This window comes from Lynx rufus, unplaced genomic scaffold (genome assembly GCF_022079265.1).
Source record: "Lynx rufus isolate CCGP_SWC_20201006 ecotype Redwood Valley unplaced genomic scaffold, mLynRuf1.p SCAF_6, whole genome shotgun sequence".
Classification (NCBI taxonomy): Eukaryota; Metazoa; Chordata; class Mammalia; order Carnivora; family Felidae; genus Lynx; species Lynx rufus.
The window spans coordinates 17,753,208-17,769,164 of record NW_025814878.1 but is presented as its reverse complement, the minus strand read 5'-3'; the positions used below and the strand labels follow the sequence as shown (position 1 = coordinate 17,769,164).

The 15,957-nt window shown below is 39.3% G+C and overlaps 1 protein-coding gene across 1 annotated transcript in view; it reads left to right on the top strand.

Annotated features, from left to right (window-relative positions):
- ADGRG6 (adhesion G protein-coupled receptor G6) overlaps positions 1-15,957 on the top strand; it is a 142,582-nt gene that overhangs the window by 8,992 nt on the left and 117,633 nt on the right. The window lies entirely within an intron of this gene.

The window sequence follows — 15,957 nt, the reverse complement described above, 5'->3', positions numbered from 1 at the left end:
TTATACATTCCATATTTAGGTTATATATCTATACATTATAAACAATACGTTTAATGAATCATGAAAATAGATTACTCTAAAATTGTTTATTCACAGGTTAAGAAATTCAAGTTATATTTAATATATAAATATTTCTTTGCAAGCCATCAAGTATTTTAAGAGTTTCAGCTGCTCGGAAAATTCCTGGCACGTGGTTTAATGGCCTCAAAACAAAACAGATTCTTTGAAGTTTCTTTTTTTGTGTGTGTATTTGTTTCAATTCCATGATAAAGCCACTCTTTCTTTGTTTTACTGTCATTGCCAAAAGAGGAAAAAAACTTGTGAGGAGAACTGAAAACTAAATATACATTGGATTTCTTTGGTTCCAGTGTTGAGTTTTTTCTTAGCTTTCAAAAGTGACTCACCAAGAACCCATCACATGATGTGAAGTAAGTTATGAGATTAAAATTAGTTGAAGTCTAGTTACTTTCATTTGTGTTAGGTCATGGCATTTGTCAATTTTCAAGGCTCCTTCAAACCTTAAATTGAGACTTTTATTTTCATGTCAGTGTTTTAATTGATATATCCACATTCATCATTTTAATCACTGGAATAAATGAAATGAAACACATGTTCTCATGGGGCGCCTGGGTGGCGCAGTCGGTTAAGCGTCCGACTTCAGCCAGGTCACGATCTCGCGGTCCGTGAGTTCGAGCCCCGCGTCGGGCTCTGGGCTGATGGCTTGGAGCCTGGAGCCTGTTTCCGATTCTGTGTCTCCCTCTCTCTCTGCCCCTCCCCCGTTCATGCTCTGTCTCTCTCTGTCCCAAAAATAAATAAACGTTGAAAAAAAAAAATTTAAAAAAAAAAAAAGAAACACATGTTCTCAGACTAATTAAAAGGAGTCAGCTGACTGGGGCTTGGATGAGGCAAGGGAAGCACCTAGGTTGCAGAATTGAAGGAGGCACTCGTTATCAGGGTCTTGGGAAACAAAGTCCTTACGTTTGTTTTTAAGTTACTGTCTCACACAAATCTTTTTTAAAACTTCCTTTCCTTACTCCACACTTTATGTGTATCACGTAAGGCTTTGTGACAGACAATAATCTGTGTTTACTCATGAAGCCAGAACACTTTCTACCTATTTATCTGGAACCATGACTTACTCACAATGCCACCACTTTACCCGTGAGGATCTGATACCACAAAAAATACGTTAGGGATTATTATTGGCATTTTAATATAAAATGTTTGCCTTACAACTCAATGTAAGTTTCCCTAAAATAATGCATATCAAAACTTGAGATGTATGTAATATTCAGAGTCCTATCTTTAAGTCCTAGGGTAACTCTGAATAACCTGTATTTTTGAAGAACGTGTGGTGCTTACCTGTGATGTTGTATCACAGTGTATGCACCCTCTGACTCTTTCACTTCTCTGTGTGACCCCGATGTGGTCTTTTGGAGTCCAGTGGCTTTTAATGGCATCTTGATGCCAAATCCAGTTTGTCAGCCCTGGCCCCTTCCTTGACCCTGGAGTCACCTCTATGGTTGCTTATATATATGTAAAATGGGTCTCAAACTTCACGTGTGCAAACAAGACTCTTGATTCCTACCTCCTATCCCCAAATCTACTTCACTTTCAAGCTGTATAATCCATACCACTACATCCTGCTGTTCTCCTCTTCACCTTACTATTTTCTAGACCTATTGGCCCGCCTGTTTCTTGACCATGCCTTCCTAGGACCCTCCTCTTCCTAAACTGCACACACCTGGTTCTTTTTTTTTTTTTTTTGACACTCAGATCTTAATCATTACCACCTCAGATAAGCCTTCCTGTCCCCGAATTCAAAGATGCCCCTTTTCACTCTCTTACCATGTTACCCTTCAGTGATAATCTTTATAGATTTTGGTTGCTCCCTTGAGTGTTAATGTTTTGGTAATTTGGCTATGACAGCTGGAGTAAAGGTTTTGGCAGAAAACCTCTTTTGATTGTTAAGACTGACACCTAGGTGAGAAGATTAAAAATTAGAATACCGTAGTTTAATTTGGATAACATCCTTAGTTCAATTCATATCATAAATTGCAAGAAGAAGTCTTCTGCTAGGTACGTTAATGTCTGTAGTTTCACGGGGCATTTACCAAGCAAGTAGTATAAAGTTTTATGCCCTTCAATATTTAAAAAAGCAAGGTCTCTTGACAAGTGATGAATATAACTTTCAATAGGAACTGCAACCAAATTACAGCTGAATATTGAAACTAGTCCCACAGAAGCGTAAATTAAAACAATAAGACACGATTTTTTAATACACTAGCTCTATACTATTTAGAAATGTTGATAATATCCACATCCAGTATTATCACCTTTGTTGGGGAGAGGGCACATGCTAACATGGTTGGCTCTGTCCCTTGGGAGAGTTAAGTAGGCAACATTGTTTAAAAATTAAGAATTTGTATTTTCTTTAATATATCACTCCCCCGGGTGTAGGTATCTATCTGACAGAAATTTTAAAAACAAACAAACATAATATGTAGAGAAATATAGGGGCGCCTGGGTGGCGCAGTCGGTTAAATGTCCGACTTCAGCCGGGTCACGATTTCGCTGATGGCTCAGAGCCTGGATTCTGTGTCTCCCTCTCTCTCTGCCCCTCTCCCGTTCATGCTCTGTCTCTCTCTGTACCAAAAAAAATTTAAAAAAAATAAGCGTTGAAAAAAAAATATGTAGAGAAATATATACCAGTATGTGAACTGTAACATTGTAATAGCAAACATTGTTCTTCAACAGGGGAATAATTTTGTAAGTTATTTTACATTAATACTATGAAATACTGTGCAGTCATTCCAAACAGTGTGGTCAAACTGTGTATATTGGCTTTGAAAGATGTCAGTGATAATGTTAAGAAACAAACTGCCAAACAGTATCCCAGGTTTGTAATAGGTTGTATTACAAAACTGAAATGTGTTATGTATGTGTACGTTTGTATCAGACTGTATAAAAATTATAGTAAAACATAGACGCATGTACACGTCAGGCTTTACAATGGGTCACCCTCAAGAGCATAGGTTGGAGCGAGAAGGGAGAAGGCAATGGAACTTTATACAGCTCAGAATTATTTGCCTTGTTACAATGAACGTTACTTTAATAACTTGGAAAAACAAACAGAAGAAAATCTGATAATTTTTTTTTTTTTAAAGCCACATTAAAAATGGCCAGAGAGGCTGTGGATGTACACAAATGTTACAATTTTCTGTTAGACACGTAACCGTTACTCTGGCTCTTCCCTTACTTGATAGGCATCTCTCAAAGGTATTTCAAATAATAACCTCTTTTTACGTAGCATGACACTCCATGACTCTGAAGATGAATGATGGTATCTCAGGCAGACTAAAGGTTACCGCTTCAGAAACAGCCGGGAGCCAATGAATTCCTAAGCAACCAGGGGCCTGTTTCCATACAGATAGCCTTAGTCATGAGCGCTGAGGGAGGGGCCTCCCTTCTCTCCTGAAAAATCGATGATATCAGCAGATTATTTCAAAACTCAGTGATAGATCAACAACTAAAAGGGGGAATGTTTTTGAAAGTGCAATCTGGCCTGAATTGTGTACTTTCTAGCCCAGAGTGCAGCGCAGTTCTAGAAGGCAGGTAGGTAATTGGGTAAAAGCAATCTTGTGCTGTTTGTTGATTTTTCTCATGATCAAAGAAGAAGCAATTATTCTATAACATCAATTACATTGAAGTCTGTATTTATGTGTTAGGCATATCACTTTATACTATTTTTGTATTTGGTCAAAGAGGCTTTCAAATGCATAGAAAAATAATCCTTTTACAAATCTGCCATGTGTTTTTGGCCATTTTATTATTAATGTGTCTGAAAGATAAAGAATAAGGTTCTGATTGTGCAAACCATTCTTTTTTTTAAATTACAGCATAGTTGGGGCACCTGGGTGGCTCAGTTGGTTAAGCGTCCGACTTCAGCTCAGGTCACGATCTCACGGTCCATGAGTTCGAGCCCCACGTCGGGCTCTGTGCTGACCGCTCAGAGCCTGGAGCCTGTTTCAGATTCTGTGTCTCCCTCTCTCTCTGCCCCTCCCCCGTTCATGCTCTGTCTCTCTCTGTTTCAAAAATAAATAAATGTTAAAAAAAAATTAAAAAAAAATTACAGCATAGTTAATATACACCGTTCTATTAGCTTCAGGCGTACAATGTAGTAATTCAACAATCCCATACATCACCCAGTGTTCATCATGACAAGTACACTCCTTATTCCCCATCACCTATTTCACCCATCTCCCAACCCACCTCCCCTCTGGCAACCATCAGTTTGTTCTCAGTAGTTAAGAGTCTGTTTCTTGGGTTGCCTCTCCCTTTGTCTCCTTCCCTTTGCTCATTTGTTTTGTTTCTTAAATTCCACATATGAGTAAAGTCGTAAGGGATTTGTTTTTCTCTGACTGACTTATTTCACTTAGTGTAATATATTCTAGTTCCATCCACATCATTGTGAATAGCGAGATTACATTTTTTTTGATGGCTGGGTAAGACTCCGTTGGATGCATATACATCCCACATCTTGTGATATACATACCATGTATCATACCATACCAAATATACATATCATATCTTCTTTATCCATTCGTCTATCAATGGAGACTTGGGCTGCTTCTATAATTTGGCTTTTGTAAATAATGCTGTGAATCACTCATCGTCAGGGAAATGCAAATCAAGACTACAATGAGGTATCACCTATCACCTGTCAGAATGGCTGAAATAAAAAACACAGAATCAACAAGCATTGGTGAGGATGTGTGGAAAAAGGAACCTTCTTGCACTGTTGGTGGGAATGCAAACTGGTGCAGCCACTCTGGAAACAGTATGAAGTTTCCTCAAAAAGTTAAAAATACAACTACCCTACGATCCAGCAAACTGTTTCATCAAATGAAAAAAAAAAAAGTCAGAATAATGATCAAGTGACTAACAGAAAATTACACTGTCTAGTAATAAAGTTTGTTTTTCAGTTAGAGTCAAAATGCTCCAAATTACGGTCCCTAGGTTGCCTTCAGCTGAAAGGCCGTTTTCTTATTCTGCACTTGAGATTGGAGGAGCCAATGTGATCGAGTAAACAAACCCCCAAGTTTGTACACAGAAGTTTCCTCAACGCATCTTCCAGATAATTTCCCATGTGTACCCTTGAGGAGATGATCTGAATTTGATGTAGGGAACTATGAAATCCTACTTTGGGGTCATAAAGCCAATCACATAGATGTGGAAAGAGGATGACTAGTCACCACGGTGACAATTTTACGTGACTGGGCAGCGTGATGGGGCCACTGATGAAACGGGCCCCACTTAGACGGCATCAGGAAAAGCGGGTAGTCAGCTGAGTCCTGCTGCTCCCTGGCCAGGTCACACCGTCTCTGGGCATGGTTGCCGTCCTTTAGACAGAATCCGTGAGCAGGAGCAAGAGCAGGCAGGGCCGCTTGGTGATGAGCCTTGAGCGGTCAGAGGAGCGTTTCGGGGCATCTCTGTCTCCCCTGTGCCGTGAGAAGCCTGTGTGGGGGTGGGCTGCCCCTGGAGACTGGAGTCCTTTGTCGGATACCACATTGTTGCTTTTGTGTAACAATTTGTTTTGTGTTTGAAAGAGTAAAACTCCTGCGGAAAAACAGAAATCAGAGAAATGTCACATTTACTTTGGAATCCTGAAGTCAGTCAGAGTAAGGTAGTGGTCTTCAGACATTTGAAGCGTGGTCCTTTGGAAGTGATAACAGACTTTATCTTATCTCCCAGCAAAGATGAGACGGTTGAGCTGGTCCTCCAAGTACCAAAGGACTCTCCTAGCGATTGGTTGCCAAGAACTAAAACCAGCTATCCTTCACATTCCTCATCTCTGGAAATCAGGACACAAAGAAGGAATCTTAATACTGAAGAAGAATTGATACTAAAAATCTTGAAGGGCCCCTTGGCCTACCGCTTAACTATAGAGAGAGTGTGTGTGTGTGTGTCTAGTTTTTTGAGGCACATATAGTCTTTTTTTTTTTTTAAAGGAATAAGCCTACCATTAGCATTCTACCCTAATTCTCTGACCTTATTTTTTTTTTTTAATTTTTTTTTCAACGTTTATTTATCTTTGGGACAGAGAGAGACAGAGCATGAACGGGGGAGGGGCAGAGAGAGAGGGAGACACAGAATCGGAAACAGGCTCCAGGCTCCGAGCCATCAGCCCAGAGCCTGACGCGGGGCTCGAACTCACGGACCGCGAGATCGTGACCTGGCTGAAGTCGGACGCTTAACCGACTGCGCCACCCAGGCGCCCCGAGGCACATATAGTCTTAATTGTTTTACGTCAAAAGTTTCCTCTGTGTGTGTTTCCTTTCAGTTTAGCAGGGAATTTTTACATGGAACTGGAGATTAGGCAGGAAACATCCTCTGACAGAAGAAGCCTGTGGGAACTCTAGACTTTGGCAGGTACAAAATTTTCCTCAACTTTCAAGTTAATAATTCTTTAAGGAGTTTTCATTTTATTTTCAGCAAGTGGAACATGTGCTCTTTGACACCTTTCTCACTCCGACTGCAATGTCATAGGATTCTGTAAGGAAGGAATGTGGAAAAGAACAAAAGGGAAAAGAACCAAAGAGGGGGGAAGAACTTATTCCAAATTTAAGAAGTAAATATATCTTGCAGGGTGGGGCAGCAAAGGAGGGAAGTATAGAGGTTAGATGAGAAAACATTAATTCCACAATGAGCATGAAATCACAATATTATAAACATCCTTTGTCTTCCGCTGAACTAAGACAGTTAAACACCTGAAAGGAGAATAAGGTCTTTTGCCAGCACACAGGTAGGGCTATCACCAGTTCAGATAAACCTTTCTAACTATTAAAAAACAAAACAGGGCGCCTGCGTGGCTCAGTCGGTTGGGCGTCCGACTTTGGCTCAGGTCACGATCTCACGGTCCGTGAGTTCGAGCCCCGAGTCGGGCTCTGGGCTGATGGCTCGGAGCCTGGAGCCTGCTTCCGATTCTGTGTCTCCCTCTCTCTCTGCCCCTCCCCCGTTCATGCTCTGTTTCTCTCTGTCTCAAAAATAAATAAACGTTAAAAAAAAAATTAAAAAAAAAACAAAAAAACAAAACAAACAAAAAAAAAAACCCCAACTCTCTGAGAGGAGTGAATTAGTCCAGTGGGGGCTACAATAACTATCCTATTTCTATGATTAAGACTAATTATCTTTTTTTTTTTTTCAAAAAAATCTTTTAAATTATGTATAGCCAAGTAATCTCTCTTTTTAGATGAGCTCATTTCTTGGGAAAATAGGGTGAATTATGATGCATTTCATGTGAAAATATTAGTTTGCAGTCATTCTTAAATCAGCTTCCTCTTAAACTTGTGGTTTAGAAATGATACACTTTTTAAAAAAAATTTGCAAAATTCTTTTCAATACAACTCTTATGTAAGAGTCAAAAAAGTTGTTTCTAACGCAGTCTGCTTTGAGCTTGTGCTGCTAGTTTATATAAAGAACTGTTCACACTAGAGCTCAGATGATAGATTGTGTCTGCTCAATTAAAAATCAGGTTCTCTTTTTCTTCTCTGTAATTATAAAATTACACGAGTAACTATTATTAGTCTGGGCAAAGCTACAGGAATCAACTACTTTTCGTACTTTTTGCAAATCTCTAAACAAAGAGATCTTTTTAGAAGATTTCTTTACCTGGTCAAAACTTGAAAGAGTATTGTCAGAGTGAAATTACAGATCTGAAAAAAGAAAACAGTCTGAATGGTAATATTAATCACTGCTTTTAAACACATTCACAGTTCTTTCTTTCTCTTTCTTCTTTCTTTCCTTCCTTCCTTCCTTCCTTCCTTCCTTCCTTCCTTTTCTTCCTTCCTTCCTTCCTTCCTTCCTTCCTTCCTTCCTTTTCTTCCTTCCTTCCTTCCTTCCTTCCTTCCTTCCTTCCTTCCTTCCTTTCCTTCCTTCCTTCCTTCCTTCCTTCCTTCCTTCCTTCCTTCCTTCCTTCCTTCCTTCCTTTCCCTGAGGTATATACAATGAATACTGGCCTGTATTGAGAGTAGGTTACCAGTTTTGCTGCATTACTGGCTTTATCAAACAGAATTGTAAGGCACATGATGAGAGTTTTCTGGTCCTGCTGATTTTGGTGGCCTCAGTGATTGTGCTATAGGGGGGAAGAGTGAGACTTTTAAAGATATTTTGCCTTGGCGTTAGGTATTTTACAGAGAATGAGCTCCAAGTATGCTCACTAAGGGCATTGTGGACTGTGGCCCCCACCCGTCCCGAATGCTCTTAATCACCCTGTGTCTTAATCACTCATCTCCTGGCTGGTCAATATTAGCTTTTTACTTGGACTGCTCATCACATCTCTTTTTAGAAGGGGAACCTGAAAATTCTGTTACTTGGAGGGAGCTCATGACCACAGCATTTCTATTCCAATACTGATGTCTCAATAAACAATGCAGTTTGTGGCTTTTCTCCTGGAGCCTTTGCTAATTTGACATCAGACATTTTCCATCCAGTTCCCCCTTGACGCTTTTGCTGGTGTTTGGTTAGGATTCTCATGACTCACCATTTGACCTGCTTACATATCTCTCACACACGTATTAGAGAGGTCTGCACCTTTTAGTCAGGATGTCAGAAGAAAGTCCTCTCTGAATTTTCAACCATTTCTTACATTTAAGGCGCTGTCTGTTTATACGTATAATGCTATGATTGTGTGGCCCCAGAAGAAGTCTCCAGTAAATGTGTAGTGAATGAATCAAACTGCTTTCCAAACTGCCCATCTGTGATGGGATTTCCCTTAGCAGGGAGAGTCTAAATTTAAGAGTTAGGCCTTCTTAATCAGAGCCTTTCCCCTCCTGCTAATATTATTAAAATATGTTAAACATTTGTGAGAGCATTATAGTATTTAAATACCAGACAGAGAACACAGAGTTAATATTGCTTCTCCTAAGTGCTTTTAAAAACTAAGGGATATATTATGGTAATATTTGAGTGGTGTGTGTGTGTGTGTGTGTGTGTGTGTGTGTGTGTGAGATATATTAGAGAAAAATCATGGTCCTTGATGTCAAGGGGTTTTTGACATTGTTGATGAGGAGACTGATGTGAGACAAATAGGAAATACTATGATATATGGTCTAATAGAGTTGCAGAGGTGATATCAAGGGATAGCAGAGAAGATCTCAGAAAAGTTTTCATGGAGGGAGCGATGTTAAAACTGTGTCTTCTGGGGCGCCTGGGTGGCTCAGTCGGTTAAGCGGCCGACTTCAGCTCAGGTCACGATCTCGCAGTCCGTGAGTTCGAGCCCTGTGTCAGGCTGTGTGCTGACAGCTCAGAGCCTGGAGCCTGTTTTAGATTCTGTGTCTCCCTCTCTCTGACACTCCCCTGTTCATGCTCTGTCTCTCCCTGTCTCAAAAATAAATAAAACGTTAAAAAAATTTTATTTATTTTTTTTTTTTTAAATTTTTTTTTCAATGTTTATTTACTTTTGGGACAGAGAGAGACACAGCATGAACGGGGGAGGGGCAGAGAGAGAGGGAGACACAGAATCGGAAACAGGCTCCAGGCTCTGAGCCATCAGCCCAGAGCCTGACGCGGGGCTCGAACTCACGGACCGTGAGATCGTGACCTGGCTGATGTCGGACGCTTAACCGACTGCGCCACCCAGGCGCCCCAAAAAATTTTATTTTTAAATAAAAAAAAAACCTGTGTCTTCTAGCAGGGGTGATGAACAAAATATTTACAAAGTGGTGTGGCTTCCTACTGACCATTTGAAGACATTTCCCTGCAATCAGATTGTGTGGCTGGCTGTAAAAACTGAGGCAGTCATGGGAGTGGTTTGTACCCATAGGGTATCCCCTCTGGTGGTAACAGAGAGCAGGAAGATGCAAAATGAGGTTGGCAATAGAGATGGGCAGTGTAGGGGGGAGAAAGGGCCAAGGCAAACCCACGGATACATTGAAAATGATTTTCTGGAAGGATAAATACTTCTTTTACTAGAATAAAGGGTCTCTGCACAAGAGAGTAAGAAGTGAAGCTAGGTCATGGGAGGCCAGACTGTGAGGGATGTCAATGGGGTCTGCGCTGACAAAGCTGAGGGATGACTGCCAGCCCAGGAGGGGAGAGAGATTTGTCACCACAAGCTCAGATCAGGAGGATATGTGCCATTAGAAATGCCCGCGAAGGGAACAGAGGTGAAGAGCTTCCCCGGGATTGTAGTTAGGTAACTCAGGAGCAGACTGTTTTTTGGTTTTGGTTTTGGTTTTTGTTTTTTTTTGAATCCATAGTTTATGCTTTTTCTCTATCATACCATTTCGCTTCAGAAATGGCAGCCTCACTTTTCTCACTGATGTGAACAGCATTGATATACATATCAAAAAGCTGAAGATAGAAGTTTATAGAATTCCAGCCACCCTTGGTGTTTTTCTTGGTCAAACCCGTATTTGTGACCAAGAGTTGCTGAATCTGCATTAGAAATGTGGCCTTCCCTTTAGAGTTACTGCCCCCAAGGTGCTCATCTCCACCGGGTGTGTTGAATGGGCTCCTAAGTCATCTCCCTGCATCGTGTGTGTGTTTGTGTGTGTGTGTGTGTGTGTGTGTGTGTGTTAAACTACGACTGGAATCTTGCCGCTGCCCTGCTTAAGTTCCTTGAAGATTAGTCCTTAATTTAGGTAATTTCATGGCTCCCTAGCCTCTTATGCCCTAACCAGTGTCTGCCAAATAGTAGAGCCTCAATTAAATGTTGAATGAGTGCTGAAGGTAAAGAATTTGTATACTTTTGCTAAGCAAAATTAGGATTTAGCCACGGATATTCAGTTATTGAAGAGAAGTTGTTTGTGTGTGGCATAGATGCTGTGTTGAGTTTAAAACTAGTGAGTCAACCCTCCTATCTTTGTGGAAAACCAGCTATTTGAGAGAGGAAATTTCATAAAACTTTACAAGAATTACGTGTGCCAAAAGAAGAAGGTGGTCACTGTAAATGTGTACAATAACCAGAATAGTTTATTTTCACTTGCTTCAAGGACTGAGTTTCTGGTGGAAATACATTGTTTTAGCTCTTTTGTAAAAAACAGATACCAGTCTTTTTAAAAAGTGTCTGCTTTTGTTGAAAATGCAAAGAAGGTGATTATTGTCTTAAAATTCTTAAAAAAAAAATTTTTTAACGTTTATTCATTTGCGAGAGACAGAGAGAGAGCATGAGCAGGGGAGGGGCAGAGAGAGAGGGAGACACAGAACCCAAAGCAGGCTCCAGGCTCTGAGCTGTCAGCACAGAGCCCGACGCGGGGCTCAAACTCACGGACCACGAGATCGTGACCAGAGCCGAAGTCGGACACTCAACCGACTGAGCCACCCAGGTGCCCCTCCCCCGTTTTTTTAAAGAAGGCTCTGAGCCCAGTACAGAGCCCAACATGGGGCTTGAACCCACAAAGTGCGAGACCCTGACCCGAGCCCAAGTCTGACGCTCAACTGACCGAAACATTCAGGCGCCCGGGTCTTAAGATTCTTTCAGCTAGTCTCTTGCTTCCTCTTGGTCCGTCTTTTCCACAGCTGTCCCCACTATTACCTGTAGCTTAAACTTTGATCTTGCTTTATGCCTTCCAGCTTAGTTCGCAAACATATTCAGTCTTGTCTTTTCAAGACAATTTTCCACCTCCCCTCAACCCTTCTGTTCTTTTAGGCTGTCGTTTTCATTTGTTATTTCCTTCACTTTGGAATGTCTTGAAGGAATACTCTACATTTGGATTTATTACCTCCACACCCTTACAAAATAGATGATTCTGTTTTAGAGATGCATTGACAGGTATCGATTTGAGGGGTGTGTGTGTGTGTGTGTGTGTGTAAATAATTGTGTTGTTTTTCTAAAGCCCTAAAGGTCTCCTGAGTTTCTGCTGTTTTCTGAAGGTTTTTTATTTTTAAGAAATTTTTGAAGTAGGTGGAACATATTTGCTATGATGATGTTTGTTATTAAGGGAAGAAGAAAACACTTTCTTCATAGAAAGTCTGTCTTAGGATGAAATTGTGTCACAAAATGAATGACTAATGATTTGGAATTTAGTCTATTTGCATTTAACTTTTGCAAGATACCATTTTCCATATTCTTCAAATTGTTCCTTTAGATGCCTCTGACTTCCTATCAGCTTATATTCTCCTTTTTTTCTCATTTAAATCAAATTTATATTCTGATTTACCTAATTGCTTCTGTTTTCAATTCCTGTTTCTTTCCTTTTCAATATTCCCATCATATCTTAAAATTTTCTGTTATTAGGATATTAGGCAGTTCTGAGGATATTTATTTCAAAGTGGTTGGTTCAAGTGAAACAAAAAAAACATGTCTTTAGTGTTTGTTCAGTATGTATACTTGGCTTCACTTTACAAAGACCTTTATTTTTGTTGTAATTATATTCGAAAGAATTTTAAACTGGGAGGTTTTGGTTAATTTACATTTGAAGCCCCCATTTGTGGGAAGCAGAGATATATAAACTATAAAAAATATAGTGCTGAAAAGTCACAACTATTGTTTTGGTCAGAAAAAACATAGAGTTCATTAGGCATTGTTTAAATAGGTTGGAAGTCTTTTAGCTCTGAAGGCAGAGTATGTAAACAAATCTGATTTTGCTATTCATATGGAAGCAAAAAATTAGATTTGAAATCTAATAATAAAATTGAATCGGTGTGATTTTGTTTTCTGTATTATTATTATTTTTTTTTTAATTTTTTTTTTTCAACGTTTATTTATTTTTGGGACAGAGAGAGACAGAGCATGAACGGGGGAGGGGCAGAGAGAGAGGGAGACACAGAATCGGAAACATGCTCCAGGCTCTGAGCCATCAGCCTGACGCGGGGCTCGAACTCCCGGACCGCGAGATCGTGACCTGGCTGAAGTCGGACGCTCAACCGACTGCGCCACCCAGGCGCCCCTTGTTTTCTATATTATTAAAGGAGGCCTTGTCATTTTTTCAAAAGTAAGACCATACTGCCTTCTGGGTGTTTTAATGTTAGTAATCCTAGTTAGAAATAAAATCAGAAAACATGCTATGGGCTATTTCAGGTTAAAAATGCTAGTGAATCTTGTATTATTTGACAGTAAAAATGTGCCTCTGAGAAACATACTTTAAAAATTCAGACCTATGTTGGATTTTATTTAAACTTGAACTCCATGTACTGGGACTTCAAGTTATTTTTAGAATGCATCTAAACTAATGATGATAATGAAAAAGTTGGTGTGCTGTGGGCGGAACTGCTAACTTGATCAATCAGTAACATGAGTTAAATGCTGGCTCTGAAATTCAGTTTTACAAAGATGCTCATTTGCAGTCAGAGATACCTTTTCAGTGTGTTCTGGGGCTTTGTTATAATTACTAAATATTCAACATAGCCTAAATATCCCACAATATGTGATTTGATAAATTATGGTATGCTTCTAACTTTATTTTTTCAAATATTTAGTGAAATGTGGAGCGGGGGGATCAAGATTCAAATGTAATTGAAAAGGGCAGGGCATCAAACTATGACTAGTATGATTTTTTTTTGTTTAAACAATGGTCTGAATTAAAAAAGAAATAGAAAGAAATACAGATAATTGCAAACTCCGTGCCCTTCAGATTCAGGTGTTTCCTTTTTCATCATATTTTAATGTTTCTAGCAATAACATGCATTGATTTTATATTATTATGAAATCGATGCATACTCAGCATTTCTATAGTTTTATGTATGGATGTGATTATAAAACACCATGATTTTAAATTGGCATATATATATATTGGCATATATATATTTATAATGCTCATTAGTTATATGTACATAAAATTCCCTAATCTAATTCTAGTGGTTAATGGTTTTGCATAAGAAAACTGGTTTGAATAGTGGTAATATCATCCTGAAAACTGGAGTACACTTCATCTCCACTAGGTTAGCTAGAATTTAAAAAGACTGACACATACTAGGGGTGGTGAAGATGTGGAACATTTGGAGCTTTCATACATTGTTGCAGCAAGTGTAAAATTGTACATCCGCTTTGGAAAACCAGTCAGTAGTTTCTTTAAAAAGTTACATACACACAAATCTACACTGTGATTTAATAATTTTATTATCGGGTATTTATCCAAAAGGAATTGAAACATTTGCCCACAAAGCCTCCATAACTATTCCATAATATTCACAGTATAATATTCACATATATTCACATAATATTCACAATAGCCGCAAACTGGGAAAAATCCAAATGTGCATCAACATGTAAATGGGCAGATTTTGGTATGTTCATACTACAGAACAGTACTTGGCAAAAAAGAAATGGAACTGCTGACATGTGCAACAACATGAATGGGGATCTGGAAAACATGTTGAACAAGGAAGGGACATAGAGTGTATTCTCTGCGATTTTATTTATATGGAGTTCTAGGACAGGCAAAAGTAATCTCTAATGATAAAAACCAGAACAGTTGTTGCCTCCAGGGAGCCACGGACTGGAAGGAGACCCAGTAAGATACACTGGGTGGATGGAATTGTTCCAAAGTTTGGTTGGGATATAGTTATATAGGGGAATTCATCTATCAAAACTCCTTGAACGGTATACTTAAAATCAGTGCATTTTAAATTTTTTTTTTTTTTAATATTTGTTTATTTTTGAGACAGAGAGAGACAGAGCATGAACGGGGGAGGGGCAGAGAGAGAGGGAGACACAGAATCCGAAACAGGCTCCAGGCTCTGAGCCATCAGCCCAGAGCCCGACGCGGGGCTCGAACTCACGGACCGCGAGATCGTGACCCGAGCCGAAGTCGGATGCTTAACCGACTGAGCCACCCAGGCGCCCCGTAATCAGTGCATTTTATTGCATGTCGGTTATACCTCGAAACAAAGAAATCTCTGCTAACTGGAAAAAATGCCAGTTAATAGTTCTAGGGCACAATAAATAGAATTCCAATGCCCTCAGAGCTATCAGGATTTTACTAGTTATATCAAGAATTAAATAATAGCTTTTTGAAAGCAGAAATTCTTTGCTGTATTTGCTGTGCTTTTTTTTTTTTTGCCAGCAGGAAAGGAATATTCAATATTACTGTATATGGATTAGTTATAGTATTTAGATATTTTTACTACTTAAGAATTTTCTTTCTTGTGTGTGGGAGAAGAAATTTCTACAAAGGATATGAACTTCACCTAGCTCAAGCGTAAACTTGCATTTCACCCTTCTCTAGCCCCTACACACATTCTCAAGTTCAAGTTACTACACCTTTGCCTGGCTGCATTTTCCCTTGAGAGCTTCTTTCCTCCATCTAATAAAACGAATGCAATGATTAGCAAATCATTTTTTCCTGTTATATTTTTCATACCTACATTGGATTTTGCCTTTTAACTAAAACCTTATGGTAGACTTATTGTATTTTTGGCTTATTACCTTTAATTAAAATTAAAGATAAAAAAGGTGGCCCAGGAAAACCAACTCCAATTGCTGTTGTTGTAAGCATGTTTTCTTCTATTTTGTCCTGTCTTCACTGAGGTGTTTATTTATTTCAAAAATTCATGGATCTTGTGAAAAACTTCACAAATCTTTTTTGTAAATGTGATTGCTCAGCAAATATAAAGCATGAATCAGAAAGTAAATTTCAAGCAAACACTTGAAAATTCCAACCTAGAGTAGAGTCAGCACCTGGCGAGTGGTTTCTGAGGGGTTATTTGTTCTGCCCCAGCTACTGACTTGAGAGGTTTACCTGGGTAAATAGTGGGTTGAAAGCATCAGTCAAGACGGTCTCATTTCTGGAGAAGCACCTGCTATGACTGTATCCCTGCATGAAGGTCGCTATTTGCTCATGAAGGGTGTAATGTGAATGTGGCCATTGATTGAAGCAAAGTAATGAGACCCTAATCATCGACTGTTAATATTAAGATCCAAGATGATGCAGCAGTTATACAAAAACATCTCTTGAATGCAAGAATGTAACCTTATTGGATGGATAGTTTGAGGAAGCGCTATGTATAATTCAGTAA